General features: G+C 45.5%; 1 protein-coding gene across 2 annotated transcripts in view; it reads left to right on the top strand.

Moving 5' to 3' along the window:
• The window catches only part of WDR86 (WD repeat domain 86), an 83,965-nt gene that overhangs the window by 13,413 nt on the left and 52,847 nt on the right, over positions 1–17,705 (top strand). The window lies entirely within an intron of this gene.

Consider the following 17,705-nt stretch of genomic DNA (forward strand, 5'->3'; position numbering starts at 1 on the left):
ACAGCTTACACTGCAGCCAGGGACTCTGGGTAATGACATGTAAATGGACACCGAAAATGAGCCCCCTCCTCCGTTTTTCATCTGGGTGCGGGAGCAGTCATGTGATCGATTAGCCACAAATGCCAGAGGTCGGTGGCACTCCGCTGCTGCCAGACCAACGGCATCGTAAAGGTCCGTATATGTGTTTAGTAATTATTCATTGGTCTTCTTATATTTTTCACTTATAAATACAAACCTTCGTAAATGCAGATGATGATATATTTTTGTCTCTTACATGTAATTAAAGTATTTTTTTAACTTTTATTTTACATGGTAAAAAAAAGTACACTTCTGCTATTGGGGGGCCTATTACAAATGGCAGTTTTAGGAGTTTTCTAAGAACAGTTCTCCAACTTATCATGGAAAATTTGAAATTCTTTATTGCATCTTATTATGAGTTAGTCATGAGCCCCAAAAACCCATAGGAAAAGTGTTGGATATTTAATATTCCATAATATGTATTATTGTGTATTTCTGCTATTAGGATTCTTCATTTTCAAAGAGAGCCCTCAATTAGCATATTTATTAAATGAAAGAAGCACTGGTGAAACGATGTTGCATGAATGCATATTGCCTGGTTGGACTGTAATTTCAAAGAGACACGGCCAAGAGCTCTCCATTATTTTAAGTGGGTGTCAAATGGAATATGTTTGTTCCTCTTAATCAGAATTTTTCTGGTAATAAACTTAGCTACATATCCAGTAAACCTTTTGACAGTTATTGCAACTACAATAGATTGCGTCCATATGAACATTTATATTATCGTTCTAGAACAATAAATCAGCTGTCCAGATGTTTCACAGAAAACATCTGGGAGACAATAAATAATCAGTATTGTCTTCACAATCTCCAAGTGCGGTTTGTAAGACCGTTTTTGAGTTTGTATTTGTACAGTATGTTAAAAAAAAAATATGGAACAGTCTCTCTTGTGTGTGTGTGAAGTTCCCATAAGGCAATGTTTAAGCATTTAATCTGTCCTTATGGACGTGTCCTTTGCATACTTTGTTTTGTTTGTTTGTTTTTTTATGGCATGCCATCTTTTGGTGTTCTTAATAGAAATAAAGTTAAATATTCCCTGTACATGGTAACTCTTCAAGGCACAGATGTACAGTGTAGCAAAGGTTATTGCTCCCACCGGCACGGTGAGATATTCTGTGGTATTCGCTGTTATAATTGCCATTGATGTCTATGGAAACTCAGTGATATTCTTCGTTATAATGAGATATGTTGTGTTATCAGAGGGATGAATGATATCTGCTACATCTCTACGTTTTGGGTCAATTGGGAACCATTCCCTTTCCAGTTGTTTGGTTTTTAAGTAGGTGTTAAAAGACTTAAATCAGTAGCAATCACAGGGATTGTTTCTTTAATGGAAGCCAATGTGATGGTAAATAACTTGATACAAGTGAGCAGGTACACTAGACTAGCGGTGGGTGGTATACCGCGATAAGATAATCTACCGAAGTGTAGATATGGGCAATTACCTGTTATCGCGATATTACGGGTTGCCGGTGGTGAGAGGTGCAGCTTTGAAGCTGCTGCTGTACTGTCTTTCTGCCTCTATCTCCCTGAGTCCCCCTCCGTCTCGGCTTCTGAATGCTGATTCAGAGCGAGGGGGAGGAGCTTCTGGCAGTATGTGAGAGCAGAGGCAGCGGGGAAAGGTAAGAACTCCTCACTTCCCTGTTGTTAACCCTTTCACCCCCACCTCTGAGACACTTAACCCCTTCCCCACCCTCCCCATGAGGCACTTACCTCTTTCCCACCTTCCCCATGAGGCACTTAACCTCTTCCTCTCTCCCCCCTTGCGACCCTTAACCCCTTCCTATCGCCCCCACTGGGAATTTTAAACCCTTCCTCTCTCTCCCCCCCGGGACCCTTAACCCCTTCCTCCCCAGTACCTTTGACCCCTTCCTCTCTTTCTCCCTTGGACCCTTAATCTCCTCTCCCCCATCCCCCTTTCCCCACCCCGGCAGCACTTAACCCCTTCATCTATCTTCCCTGGACCCTTAACCCCTTTTTCTCTCCCCTTGATACCCTTAACCCCTCCCATGCCTGCACCTTACCCTTTCTCACCTACACTGCTTCCATCACTCTCACCCTTTATGAAAATGTTAAAAATTAATAAAAACAGATAATTTGAAGCGCCCTCAATGGAAAGGGTTTGGGAATGATCTAGTAATTCTAAAGAAAATGTGTTTATTTTGAGAACACATTTTATTTAGATTAACTAGAATATTTTCAGAGTTTCATTTTAACAAATGTATTACAATATTGTAACAGGGGAATTTATCCCTGTTCAAAAATGTGCCTCTAATCCAGCAGTGTGGTGGTTAACTGCTGGTAGACAGTTAACCAACACCACCTGGCTGATTACAGGTGTTAGAAAAAGCCTGCCTCTGAGACAGGAAGAGAGATTCCTGAGCTCACACGTGAGCTGACCCAGGAAGCAGAAAGAACAGACAGAGCAGAGGTTCCTGAGTCTCACAGGTGAGACTGACAGAGGGAACACAGATGTCTGGAGTTTACAAGACTTCTAAACCTGAATGCTGATATAGCCTGAGGAAAAGGCAGCAACCCAGGAAAGAGAGAAGCCTTTCCCCTACAACTACCAGAAAGTCAGATAAGCTTGACGTTCTAAGACTGTTGTATATCTGCACATCTCAAAATATATGTTTGGGACTGGGAAACATGCTAATCTAAAGGTAGTTGTGGACTGCATATGTTTAACTAGAAATACTCCCAAAGTGGAACAGAAGCTTTGTTTGACCCCTTATTTGCATACGTTTGATGATTTTCTTGTGTTAAAGAAGCAGGCGCAATAAAGCCTTATTTTAATTTCACCTTAAAACAGTCTCCATTGCGTACCTCTGCACATGTCCTCGTACAAATATACAACATTATCGCGATAAATTTCTTTAAATCATTATGGTGAAAATTGTGATATCTCCCAAACCTACTCTAGACTGAGGAAGGTCTGAAACTGTATCTCTATGTTTGGTGGAAATATGTTGTGTGTATTGGCGAGATATCCACTTCTACTCTCACATGGACTTGAACAAGATTAGTTTTACCAACATTTGAGAACTCTGTAATCCAACTAACATCTTTAATGCTTAATATTATGCTCCTAAAATAAGCGCTTTCAATGCAAGAATGGCTTATACTGTGTCAGTACCACTCCTGTTCTTTTCTCCCTTTTACATGAGGGGACAAGATGTAGATGATCATTCAGCCACAGTTCTACTCTCTTGGGAAGTAGTTCCAATAACAAAAGGGTGTACCTATGGCACTGTTTATTGCAAGATAATCTCAACCTGGAGAAGGTACCTAGCTTTCTATACCTCATTAACAAATTAAAAGGTTAATAATGCTATTGTCATTGTATTTTCTATAGGAAGTTTCTACAGAAATTTGAAAGTGTATATACAGATGTAGCAGATGTAGCTCCCTATGGTGAACTAGCATTAGCCCCATCCCCTTTCGCTCACAGCTAATTCAATGGCCGCTTCTCCCACTGGTGTGTTGTGTATGTAAGGGGTCCAGGCTTACCTGGCTGCTGTGGACATCTTGGTTGCTGGCAAGCCTCCTCCTGAACTTTATTGGCTGCACCTGTTCAAGGTCTTAAATAGCTGCCAGTGACTTCCAGCCCCTGCATTGTATACGTTTCTCGGTGTTCCCCGCCACCTTGAGTTCTAGTTGCTGAGCCTTCCTTGTCCACGTGGCTTTCCTATCCCTGTGGCTTCCCTGTTATGAGGGTAGCCTGTTGCTGTGGCTAGCCTGTTCATTTGGAATTCCTATTGCTGACCCCGGACTGTGACCCCGACCTTGCTGCTTGCCGCCTGCCCTGAGCCTTTGCCTGCTTACCAACTACGGATACTCTAACAGGACTCTGTCCCTGGGCTCTTGTCAGTTAATTGGCATCCCTACCTCAGCCCTGCGGGTCTGCTTCCTGATCGGAGACGAGCACCATCAAATGTATATCCCACAGCAACAAGCTAGCAAGTGCAATCACATAGTTACATAGTAGATGAAGTTGAAATATGTCTAATGCCATCATAGTCTCCATGGGTAATGAATTCCCCATTTTAACTGCCCTTACTGTAAAGAACCGATTTCTTTGTTGTTGGGGAATCTCCTTTTCTCAAACCTTAAGGGATGTCCTGTCTAATTTATACTGTCCATGGGATGAATAGTTCTTTTGAAAGCTCCTTGTTTTGACCCTGAATATATTTGTATATATTTTTCATATCTCCCCTTAGACGCCTCTTTTGTAATATAAACATATCTAATTTAGCTAGCCTCTCCTCATAAGTGTGAGGAGTAAACAGGTGCACCAACATGGACGCTTCTGACTTCGCATGGGGTGTGCCAAGATGGCTGTCAAAACAGGTCGTTAGCTTCTTCCTTGAACTGTTAATTGTCTGCACCTGGTCTAGGCCTATAAATGTTCACCAGAGTGATTATTCCTTTGCCCGAGCAAGGTATCACTTACCTTATGTTCCTGGATCCCGGCTGTTTCTTGTTACGCTTTGCCTTGCTGAACCTCTGCTAGAACTTGGAACCATAACCCCGACTGCACTGCTGCACCTTGCCCTGATCTTGGAACTGTGACCTCAACCACACTACCTCACCCTGCCCACGATCCTGGAACCTGACCTGACTATTTTTGCTTGTCTAGGCACTAGGTTCCAGGTTAAGGTTTGGTTACTCTACTCCCAACCCCTCACTGAGCGAATGTATCCTGGACTGCTGTTAGCAAAGTTACACTTTGCTCGGGCCACAGCAATGGACCTCACAGAGGTAGAGAATGCAGTTCTTATGCCCTGCTCTTTGGGACACATGCTAATCACCTGGCTACATTGTACCAATAGCTGGACACCATCACTGCTATGATGCAGACCCTCTGCGGTCATTTCAGTGCATCCAATTCAGCTCCAGTTTCTATTTATCCTCCGCCCCTGGTGTGGAACCTGTGCCTATACTCCTGGTCTCAAAGGAACCAGAGATTCCTAATCCAGTTAATTTTGGAGGCATCCCTTCAGCCTGCAGAGGTTTAAAAATCCAGTTTGACACACAACCGTCATCATTTCCTACTCCATCGCTCCCGGGCGGCATTCATCATGTGTCTCTTGGCTGATGAAACTCTGATGTGGCCTCACCACTTTATGAAAAGTAGACCCCCCTCCTAGATGATTGTTACCATATATGCCTTCAGGAGGGGTTTCGATTCTCCTGGCCGTATTGCATCCACTGAGGCAACACTCCGAATCCAGCAGGGTCTCACACCATGTTCCAGTATGCATAAATTGACTGGAATGACAGAGCTCTGAAGTCTGCATTTTGTCAAGGTATAGGAGAGAAGCTAAAGGATAAACTGACCTGCAGGGATATTCCTCCTGACCTGGAAGGCCTGACCTCTTTCTGCATGTCCCTGGATCTCTGTATGATAAAGAGGCAGCAGGTGCGCTATTGCAAGTTCCAATGTATTGATTTGGCACCGATTTCAGAGGAATTCCTTGGTGTACGCAACATCACTTCTTCACTCTCCTGTCATTTGATTCATATTCGTTTATGTTGGTAGGGTCACTCCATGTTGGCTCAAGCTATTGTGGACTCAGGAGCCGCCGGAATGTTTATTGACCAGGCCTTTACTGTCAGAGTTGGAATTTTTCTCCAGAAGAAGCTGATGCCCCTTGCTTTTGCAAATATCAATGGAAAACCATTGGGATCCAGAATCATCTCTCAGGAGACAACAGAGGTCTCTGTCCTCCATCATGCTTCAGCTGGATGTTATCTAGTCTTCAACTATTGATGTAGTTCTGGGGCAACCCCTTGTATACCCGCAGATCAACTGGATTTTCGGACAGGTCATATGATGGGGATCCACGTGTCATTTTCATCTAGTAGGGGAGCCTCCGTTATCCGGAGCATGCAGCATTGACTGATCTACCAACATGTTGTTCCAGCTTCAGGTAGGTCTTCAATAAGAAGCAGGTGGATGAGCTGCCTCCTCATTGCTATTTCGATTTTCCTATTGATCTACTTCCTGGCACGATGGCTCCTCATGGATGCACGTACCCTCTGTCCGAGTCGTGAAAGTAGCATTTTTTTCTGCCAGTTCTTCACGGGGGACTCGCTTAATGCCGATAAGTGTCTTATCATCCCTCCTTCAAGGTTTATTGCCACAGTCACCCCTACTACCCTTCAGCATATCTTGAAAGTCCAGTTAAAGTTACCCGTGGGACTTTCCATTTATCAGTCTACGCTCCTCTTTCCCTTCCCTCTTCATCAAGAAGTCGTACAATGGGGACATGAGTCCTAAGGTCGTGGGTGTAACACTTGCACGAACCCACAAACAAGACAAGACCCCGGTACTGAGGTGGAAAGGTTTAGAGCCACACCCACAACAGTGCAGGCTTAGCCGTGTCTGGGTTGGAGTGAGAGGGTTAATCCGTATACTTGCCGGGGTCTTGGGTTATAGAGAGCAGCGTAGTAGAAGTCCGTTAAGCCGTGGTCAGGGATTGTAGAAGTTAGAGTAGTTGAAGTACATAGAGCCGTGTTCAAGGGTTGGAGAAGTATTCGTAGTAGAGGTCAAGCCGAGGTCGATATCCAGAGGGGGTTCAATTACAAGCCTGGTCGGTACACATGGAGTCAAGACTGCAAGACAAGGCAAGTACAAGGCAAAGGCAAGGTAGAGGCAAGGCACAACAAGGATTCAGCACAAGGCTTCAAATGGTTATGCTCAGCAGGGTATAAGTAAAGCCAGGGATCCAATCAGGCAGGGGGCAGAGCTGAGGCGCAGCCCAGCGGGAGCCACGATAGGTGCAGGAGACAAGGGGCATGATGATCACTTGCCGCGCAGCTGGGGGCTGTGCGCGACTTCACGTGAGTGCGCTGTGCGCTGGAGGAGCGGCGGCGCATTCGGGGGGGCAGGGCCAAGCTCCATGGCGCTGGCATCAAAACAACGCGTGTGCGCGCAAACACCGGTACCAGCGCGGGTGAAAGCGTGGAGCCAGGTACGGAGGGAACATGTCGCAAAGGACGTGTTCCCCGAATCCTTACAGTGGGTCATCTGGGGGTTCATACATCGTAGGACTTTATCAATCTGACCTTTTGGTGATCCAAGTTAAAAAAGGATGTCAAGGACTTTGTCTCGGCATGCATCATCTGCGCCCAGAGAGAGGTTCCTGTGGCTGACACTAGGACGGAAGATCTGCACGACCTCTTGTAGGGGATTCAAGCGACTCTTCGACCAGCCACAGAGACAGGAAAGGTCAGCTGATATGTGCTATATGGTCGGGAATGAAGTGTGACTCTCCGCATGAAATATCCACCTACGCCAACCTTCGGCCAACTTTGGGCCACGCTTCATTGGGCAGTACCAAACAAGTCGTACGGTGAAAGAGGTGGCTTTTCACCTAGAAATTCCTCAATCCTTAAAGATCCTGTCTACTTTCCATTTCTAGTTCTTGAAACTGGTCATCAGGAATCCGTTTTCCAGTTCTTTACCGCCTCCCAACCCTGTAGTCTTTGATGGGCAACCTGACTTTGTGGTACGGCATATCCTAGACTCGCATTATTCGAGGGGTTCTCTGCGGTACGTGGTGGCATGCAAGGGGTATGACCCCGAGTAAAGGAGTTGGGTTAAGGCTCGGGATGTCCACGCGCCCACCAAGCTCAAAGCATTTAATGGCCACCATCCTGTCGGTCACCTGAAGGTCTCCCTGAAGGGGGTCGGAGGGGTACTGTGAGCAGTCACCAGGTGCACCAACATGGATGCTTCTCTGACTTCACCAGGTGCACCAAGATTGCCACCGAAACAGGAAGTTAGCTTGAACTGGTAATTCTCTGCAACTAGCCTAGGCCTATAAATATTCACCAGAGTTATCAGTCCTTTGCCCGAGCAAGCTATCTCTTGCCTTGTGTTCCTGGACCCCATCTCTTTCTTGTTACCCTTTGCCTTATCTGTATTTTATACGGGCACCTCCCTGCTTGATAAACTTCCACTTCCCCCAACTCCTCCATGACCCATAGCTATTTCTCCATTCATATCTCTAGTCAACTACCATTTGCTGTCTCTCCCCCTCCTTCCTAGCTTAAAATCTCCTCCAACTTTTGTTAGAGCCTCTCCTCTAGCACAGAAGATCCTTTTTGTTGGGGTGCGATCCATCCCTATTATAGTATGTCTCTAAAAACCCCTGCCCCTTCCTGCACCACATTATTAGCCAGGCATTAACCTCCCTATACTCCAACTGCCTTCCTGGGGTAGCACATGGTACTGGTAGTATTTCTAAAGAATCCCTGAAATAATTTTTTAGGACCCTCCATCTTTCTCTAACTTTTTGTAATTGGTGTCAACGTGTACCAAGGCCGCCGAGTCAGTCCCAGCCCCTCCCTACAATTTGCCTACCTGATCCGCAATGTGCGAACCTAAGCACACACGAGATAAAAAAACTCTTTGTATTTCTCTCCCCTCCGTCTCACTCCCTCACTCACCCCCCTCCTGCCTCGCATGTATTTATCTCCCCTGCGTCTCACTCTTACTCCCTCTTTGCCTCATTCCCTCTCTCACCGTTTCTCACTCGCCCCCACCTTCCATCAATTACCCTACTCTCACTCAATCCACTCTCACAAAATACATAACAAAAACGCATCCCACCCCCAATACATAGTAAAAATACCCCTCCCCCCCCCAATACATAGTACCTCTCATTTTCAAGTATGTCCTGGGCATAGAGTTATAATAATACATGGTTGCATTAAATGCAGTAGTATTAGTAAGGAATAATGTTTCAAACTTTGCTATGCTATATGTAATAGGGATATCCAACCTTTATCTGGATGAGCCATATTACACACCTTAAAAACAACCGTTTGTCTATTTTTAGGAAGTACAGTATAACCTTTAATACATTTTATTTTTGTCTAGTTAATGTTTTTACATGAAAAAAGGCACTGGGTCCCAAAGTAGCATTAGATGTATTTTATTTTCTCATGTTACATAGTTACATAGTAGATGAGGTTGAAAAAAGACGTACGTCCATCAAGTTCAACCTGTGCTAAATTTAGGCAACAGATATTTTATCCTATATCTATACTTATTTATTGATCCAGAGGAAGGCAAACAAAAAACCCCAGAGTCATATCATCCTATGATATCTCATAAGGCGAAAAATAAATTCCTTCCTGACTCCAAGAATTGGCAATCAGATTAATCCCAGGATCAACAGCCTTCCCATGTTTACTTATTTGGTATATCCCTGTATACCTTTCCTTTCTAAAAAGGTTGTCCAATCTTTTATGAACACATCTATTGTATCTATATGTAATTGCAGTAACTAAACAGTGATAGTCCCAAACATAACTTATCTTTTTGGAAAGTAGACAATTGGAGGAATCCTGGGTTAGGTCACTTTAAGCTGTCATATAAAGGTGACTATATTAATTGCCCCTTTCTATAAAGAATACCATGAAGATATTGTTTGATTCTTCTGTGTCAAGGTGGGGGTTCATTTTAATATCCCCTGCAAAGCACAGTTTTATGCTTACAAATATGGGGTTTCCCTTAAATGACACTACTAAAGTTTACTACAAAGTCTACTTAGAGTGTGAGCTCTTCGGGGCAGGGGCTCCTTTTTCTAATGTCTACTTTTATGTTGAAGTGCTTATTCCAATTGTCACGTGTATTGCTGCTGTAAAATGCTATGTACATGGACTGCGCTATATAAATAAAGATATACAGTACTTACATTCTAAAGTCTATTAAGGCTGACTACATATTTTGTTTCTGTGGTGTCTTGTGAAACAGAAGTGTTCAAGTACATAGAGAGATGCCAATGTACATGCGACGTGATTTGGAGTTGATTTTCATCTTAGGAATTTGACTCCCACAAATATCGAACGATGTATGATTGATGGAAACACTGCGCACTCAAGAGAATAGCTCAGCGAGTAAACTCTGTAAACAATGACACTGAGTATGAATCAGGGGAAACTGCTTCAATTCCCGGTGTCAGCTCTTTGTGACCTTGGTAAGTCACTTTATGTCACTGTGCTTCAGGCACCAAAATCACAGATTGTAAGCTCACCTGGGCAGGGTATCTGTAACATTCCTATGTGCTGCGTACCGTGCGCTATACTGGTCTACTTTATAGGTACAAATACTCCCTAATTCTGCTGGTCAGAAAGCACATCGCAGAGCAGATACTGATGCTAATTATAGACTATGGGGACATAGTATATGGCACAGCACCCCAAACCCACCTTAGCAAACTTGATACCTTCTACAACTCAATATGCCGCTTGATCCACCAATGCAACTACAACACATATCACTGTGAAATGCTCAAAGAACTAGATTAGTCATCACTGTGTGCAGGTGCAAAGTTCACCTTTCCTTTCTTGACTTCAAATACTTTCTGGGCAAGCTACCCGCCTATCTGAACAAGCTCCTCACCCCTACCACATGCAGCACTTATCATCTGAGATCTGACTCCAAAAGACTGTTCATGGTCCCAAGGTTCAACAAAGTATCCGGCCGCTCCTCCTTCTCTTACCCTGCACCCCAAAACTGGAACAATCTACCGGAGACTTTCACAGCTGCCAACAGTCTAAGTTCTTGCAAAACTAAAGCTGTCTCACATTTTAATCTGATCTGTAACTGTTACATACGCCCATAATATATATTATCTTTTACTGTGCATGCAATGTCTTGTATATAATGTATAATCCTGTTCACTTAATGTATCTATGTATTTGTCATCATAACTCTATGCCCAGGACATACTTGAAAACGAGAGGTAACTCACTTTTTTTAAACTTATATTTTTATTAAGATTTTCAAACATAAATGGGAAGGGGCACAGAAAAAAAAGGTGAAGGAGGGGGGGAAGGGGAACAATCGTTTTGTGACAGTCCTTACAATGACAACAATCACATAACATATATAAAGTTTTGAATTGTATCACATTTTATCAGAGACACAGCCTACACTCATCACTCCCAGATCCTCTAGCCTATTGAGGCCTCACCCCTATCCAACATCCCAGGGGTCCCAGACTCTATCAAACTTCCTTGTGGTGTGATTCAAAAACGTGGTGTCTTTCCATTAATTGTACATCGTTAACCCTTCTACTGACCTCTCTTCTGGAGGGCGGCAGTGTCTTTTTTATTTTTTTTCACTCTGCAGCTACTGCGCACCTAGCCGCCGTTAAAATATGCATAATTTATGTAGCTGAGTAATGATTTACATCTTCCATAGGTTTAGCTAAAATAATTAAAATTGGGTCTAGCGGAACCTTGATTCCCGTCACATCTTCTATCAATTTCAAAGCTGTCCTCCAGTATGTCTGTATGTCTGGGAAAAACCACCATATATGTGCTAGATCCCCTATCTGCCCACATCCTCTCCAGCATCTATCGGTCGCCTCCGGAAACATTTGTTTCAACCTTTTGGGGGTGTAGTACCAGCGTAACAAAATGTTGTACATATTCTCTCTTGTAACTGTACATATAGAAGTTTTGCCCGCATTATCCCATATATCTTCCCAGTCCTCCCTTGTTATTTCCATCTGGAAATCCAAAGCCCACTGGTCAATATATTTATGGGCCGTGGTATCCTTTTGGGGATTAAACCTTGGTACAAGGATGAGATCAGGCCCTTTTTGATATTTTTTTTTGTTTTGCATAAATCTTCCAAACGTGTATATTTAAGGAATTCCTCCTCATAGAAGCCCTGAGCACAAAATGTCGGACCTGCATATATTTAAACACCTCCGTACGATGTAAACCATATTTTCTCATCAGTTCCTCTAACGACATCAACTTATCTTTTTTTAATAATTCTCCCATCTCTAGAATTCCACTCTGTCTCCAGGTTTCAAAGTCCCTACCCTGAAACCCTGGCAAAAACCCTGGATTACCGAACACGGGCGTACGTTTAGATGGAGTTGACATAACTTTGTATCTCTTTTTTGCTAACTGCCAGATTTTCAAAGTAAACCGGTTACTGCCGGCTCAGGCTGTCTCCCCGGCCCAGTCCTAGAGCTCGACCACAGCAGAGTAGGTAGGCCAACCGGGTATTTAAGTGAGCTTTCCAGATCCACCCAAGCATAGATCCCTCCCGGGGAAAGCCAATAAACCATTTGTCTCAAATGAGAAGCTATGTAATATGTTGGAATATTTGGAACCGCTAGACCCCCTCCTTCTTTAGACTCCAGCATAATTGACCTGGCTTTTCTCGGTTGTTTATGTTTCCAAATAAATTGCATAATATGGTTTTGGATTTCTTTTATATTTATATGTGGGACAGATATTGGCAATGTTTGGAAATAATATAGAAGTCTGGCGAGAATATTCATCTAAACCGCGGTTATACGCCCTATCCAGGAAATATGGTGAGAATTCCAAGCTTTTCTAATGTTAGAAAAAAGGTTGGGATAGTTATATTTATATAATGAGTGGTAATCCCTAGTAAGGTATATCCCCAAATACTTCAGATGGGTCTTTTTCCACCTACTATATAGTCAAAATGTCGTTTAAGAACGTCGACCTCCCTTTCCATTAACGTTACATTTAGCACTTCCGATTTTCCCACATTAACTTTATACCCAGACAAATACCCAAACCTCCGGAGAGTGGCTTGTAAATTCGGAGGGATGTCAATGGGTTAGCTACAGTAAGGATAATATCACCCGCAAAAAGTGATAATTTGTAACACTCATCTTTTATATTAATCCCTTGTATATTTGGGGAAGCTCTGATTGTTGCCGCAAAGGGGTTCAATTGTCTGGGCAAAAAGAAGAGGAGAGAGGGGGCAAGTTGAGAGAGGCCTGATGATCCCATGGGTGTTGCTTTGGGGTTCTTTGTGACTTCATGGATGATTTGCTAGTTTGTGCTTGGAAAGATTTTGGTAGGACGACCGCTCCTGTGTAGAGTAACTGTGGTCTTGATCTGTCTGACAGTGGATTGGTGGAGTCACACATACTTAAAAATGGTTTTGTAACCCTTTCTTGACTGATGAGCATCAACCGCTTTTCTGAGGTCTTCAGAGATGTCTTTTGATCGTGTCATGACGTGTCTCCAAGCACCTGTATGGTGAAGACCAAACGCACAAAGTTTCTGATCTTTATATAGGGTGGAGCCTCCCAAACTCACGCCTGAAGATCTACCTAATTGTTTATACGCATTATTCTAATTAGCCCCTTTAATTTAGCTGATTAAAGCCAGGGTTTCACTTACTTTTGCATACTGTACCCTGAGCCTTAGTTACTCATTGTTTGTCTAATTCATACATCATTTTGTTTCAAAAGACATGGAATTGGTTAATATAAACCCTTTGGGATATTTAAGAAAAGACTGGTTTTGATTCAAGAAGGCTATCATGGAAAAATTATGTAATCTCTGTAATTATCATTTGGGGTTTACAACATTTTTCTCTTATGTATCTCCAGAAGCAGGGGTCCCCAGCGCAGAAATTAATGGGGTTCAGCTCCGGACACCCCCTGCTTCAATCCTGTGTAACAAATTTAAATAAATGTTTTTTTTTTTAAAAAGCACTTGGATTGCCTCTTTTAAAACATATTTCCCTCAGCTAATCTTTAAGCATAGGGTTGTGTCTGCTCTCGTGAGTTGTATCAATGTGGGATTCCAGTCTGTTGGTTTCTCCCACGTGCGTTTCATTAATTGAAGTTCCCATTCATGATAAAGAGAGCTACATTTCCCATTTTTTATCTAATAGCTAATCTTTTAGGCAGTCATTAACTTAGAGGACCCCCTCCATACAACGATGTACAAGTAATGTGTAACACACTGCAGGAGAGTGTGGAGAAATTGTACAATAAATCATGTAAATACATTTTATGTAGCGCTGACTAGTATAGAGGTCTGCGTGTTGAATCTATATGGGTTATATTTTATAGTTTTATATTAGAGCTCAAGTAACTGGTTAGTGGCTTAATTGGTTGCTTTATAGCAGGGGTGCACAAGTTTTCCCTCTGCGCCCCTCTACCTGTTTTCCTCCCCTGCTCGCGCCCCACCCCCCTGCTCGGCTCCAGTGATGACACTGCGGGGTCATGTGATATCACGTTACCGCCATGGCAACACGATGTCACGTGACCCCCCCCCCCCGCAGTGTCGTTTGATGCCTGGTTACCATGGCGTCGTCGAAGACCAGGTAGGAGAAGTTACAGAGGCCTCACGCGGTCCCCCGGCGTTTAATTTAAATGACTTGGGGGAGAGTGTGGGACCTCTGTAACCGCCGGGCCCCCTCCTGGAAAATCTCCAGTTTGGGCCCCCCTGCACTATAGAAAGAAGCCCTAATTGCAACATTGTAATCATGGGGTCACAGAAACATATCACAACTTGAGTCTTCTCCGGTGTAATGCTAAGGATATCCATATCAGCCCGAAAATAAGCAAGGGACTACAGTGGGAGTTCTAATTGTCATTTTGTGTCACAATCAATAATACTATGTAGCCATGCATAATAATGACTGCATACATCTTCTCTGTTAGCAGTAAGTCCTGGTACACACAGGCCTGCCCACAGTAGTAATGGAGGTTTTCCCTCACCCCCAAGTGTGGTGCCCTGTGTAAGGATGGGAGTGGCTGTATGCTCTGAGTCCCTGGATAGTGACCTCAGAGATGCGCCTGCCCCCTGGAGTATAAAGGGCACAACACTGACAGTTAGTGTTGTTGTTCGAGGGAGAGAGTAACCTGACGATACCGTTATTGAAGGAACCCTTTTTGTGACCCTAGTGCAGTAACTAGCGGGAACACAGTGATAATTCCAGTGTGGTTACGCCACGCTGTGTCCAGGGACCTGGCACAGTGGTGATCTCCCTAGGGAAAAGGGAATCCCACTTCATGATTGGAGGGCGTACCTGGCAAAGGGACATCACGCAGAGATGTGCGGCTAGAGCTGGCAGCTGTATGGGGCAGTCTGCTACATCCCTGTATTCAATAAAGATGTCCTTGAGAAAAAGAACCCCACTGTGTGAGTGTGAGATTACTCAACAGTGGATGGCACCAAGAAGGAGTTCCTCACCAGGACCATCTCCCTGCGGAAGCACAGATCCTGATGAGGTGGAGGCGCTGCACATGAAGTAAGTTGGACTCGCACCCACTACCTCAGCTACCTGTCCTGATTGACATCCCCTAATAACACCAAGCGGGAGACTCAAGAGTCCTGTTACTTGCAGGTGCACCACCACACACGCCTTGTAATGGGGGACTGGTTAGACTACACGGGCCAATATGAGATTGGGTGGGTCAGGCCAGAGGGAGCACCCGTTACAATTGGAGGCGCTGCTGAGATACCTGTCAACAGGACAGGCTTTTGCTAGGCACACAGTAGGAATTAAGGAAAGTGTCTGCTGCCACTTTGTGCTTGAGGGACGGAGCCAGGGGTAGTCAGGGAGGTGCTGGAGATGCATGCCGCAAAGACGCCTTGGGATCCGTTAGGGGTTAGTGAGTCTGGAGCCGGGGGCTATTGCTGTTCTAGTCGCCTTGAGGTAGCGCTAGCGGGGGACGCCTGAAGGGGTAAACTGGTAACTGAGAGCAGGAATTCTGGAAGGGTCCGCACTAGGCTAGCCAAAAGTAGGTCGACGCCCAAAGTGCTGCATGGAAGAGCCAGAGTACTCTAGTCTCCATTCCAGATCACTTACCAAGGAGCACAGACTGGAGGAACGTGTTACGGTAGACACAGGAAGGGTGAGCCTAGCCTGAGGTAGTGCACACACGAGTCAGATCTACGTTAGGTACACAAGGTGGTGCACAAGGCATGTTTGTTGTACAGATGTGGTAGCTGCCCCGCAGAGCGGAGCTCCACGTACAGAGAATCGGTGTTCACCCAAAGAAACAGAGAGAGAACTGTCAGAATGGAGGATCTGTACAGAACAGAAGGTCCAGGATGGCAGGGAAGGAGAACCACAAGAATGGAGGATCTGCATAGAGCAGAAGGTCCAGGATTGCGGTCATGTGAAGAACAGACTACAGAAGAGACTTTTGTGAGTTTGTTATGGAATGGCGTGAAAGCCGTGGCTGCGCCGTGTTTGTCGTGTTTTTGTTCTCGGGATGATACCCCTGAGAATAATGAGCAGGACAGTGTGCTTCGATGGGAGGAACAAAATGGACTTTGTTATACACCAATTAACAGACAGCCAGACGTTGCCTTCAGTGAAAGAAAAGACAGTGAACGAAAAGACAATGCTTACCAAGATGGCGGTTCCCGCGTCCCCGGGACACCGCGTGGGCATGCTGCAAAAGGTCTTGCAACTTTGCAGTCTGCTAGATGTTGGCCAGGATTGGCGCCAACGCGAAAACTCCACCCCGATGGGGAGTTTGGCGCGAAAGCTGGAGCCGCGCCCTCATGGACTATGACTCACTCCGCACCTGTGCTGGGTCTGCCTACAAGTCTACGAGACATCCCCCTAGTTTCAACCAGGGGGAGTGGTTTGCGGTCTCACCGGATGTCGTCAGAGGAAAAGGGAGGAAGGGTGACTATATCAGCCCATGCCTTTCAGTTGCGAAGAGCCATTGATCAGTACCGACCTCTGAGCAGAGTACCTCCGCTGATAAAAATGGCTGAAGCTGTTGATAAAGTGGACCAAGGGCCTGTGATTTCCACGCACCCTTATTCGGCTCCAGGAGGCTTCCTGGTGATCCGGGTGAAGGGTGTAGAGACTGTGGCGTGTCTGTGCCTGCAGTGCAGACTGCCGGGCGGAGCCGTGGGCAGCGAAGCCCGATGCCCCCACTGTGGACTGCAGTACATGTGGCCCATGACCACATTCGTACCTGTACAATCTACGGGGATGACCGGAAATGTACCGGTGGCGATAGAAGAACAGCCGGGAGCTCTCTGGAACAAGAGTGCCAGTCCCGCAGAGTCGGAGCCAACATTGGTGCTTCCGATAGAGAAACTCAGCCATCGGAGAGGTGATCACCGAGGAGCCCATCGCCGGTCTCCTACTGGGATGCCTCGGCCGAACTGCAAACTGGAATCCTCGGATGAGGAGTGTGCAAGGCTGGCGAGTAAGACAGTCATCAGACGAGACTGTCATACCATTGGTACGCCATGGAGGGATGAAATTCCTCGTGGTATGGAGACGCGGAGTCGAGTGTCCCCTGTACCGCGACCACCCGATCGCCGGAGTCCCACTGCCGTGGTGACTAGTGGATCGTACGGAGGCCGATCTACCCCGACCCTGCACGGGACTAAGACACCGTGTCTGTCGCAGACCCAGGGAGTGGAAGATCCGGAGGAGCGAGTCCAGAGCCAGACTGGATCGCGTAGCAGAATGGCGTTGGAGGAGATCCTTGTGGAGGAAGAGATTCCGCTTGGGAATCCACCGCAAGATGGCGTCGCAGCACGTGCGTGTGCGGAAGTGGTGCCGGAGGACCAGGGAGGTCCCGAGTGGGAGATGGTGCCGCCTCTGCGATCGAGCAGCGGGAAGCGATCCCCTATTATCCAAGGGAATGGGCGGTTGAACGGAAAGCCCAGGAGTCCCAAGGTTGAAGACAAAGATGGACTTTGTGGCGATGCTAAGGCAGGTACCGCTGGGGAGCAGGTCGAAACCCTGTCCGTGCCTACTGGTCGGTCCCGTCCCCAAACCCCGTCCACACCCAAGGTTAGTCCTAAGGCCCTAGCTAAAGCCCCTGTACCCGTCC

Source organism: Ascaphus truei, chromosome 2 (genome assembly GCF_040206685.1).
Source record: "Ascaphus truei isolate aAscTru1 chromosome 2, aAscTru1.hap1, whole genome shotgun sequence".
NCBI classification, from domain to species: domain Eukaryota; kingdom Metazoa; phylum Chordata; class Amphibia; order Anura; family Ascaphidae; genus Ascaphus; species Ascaphus truei.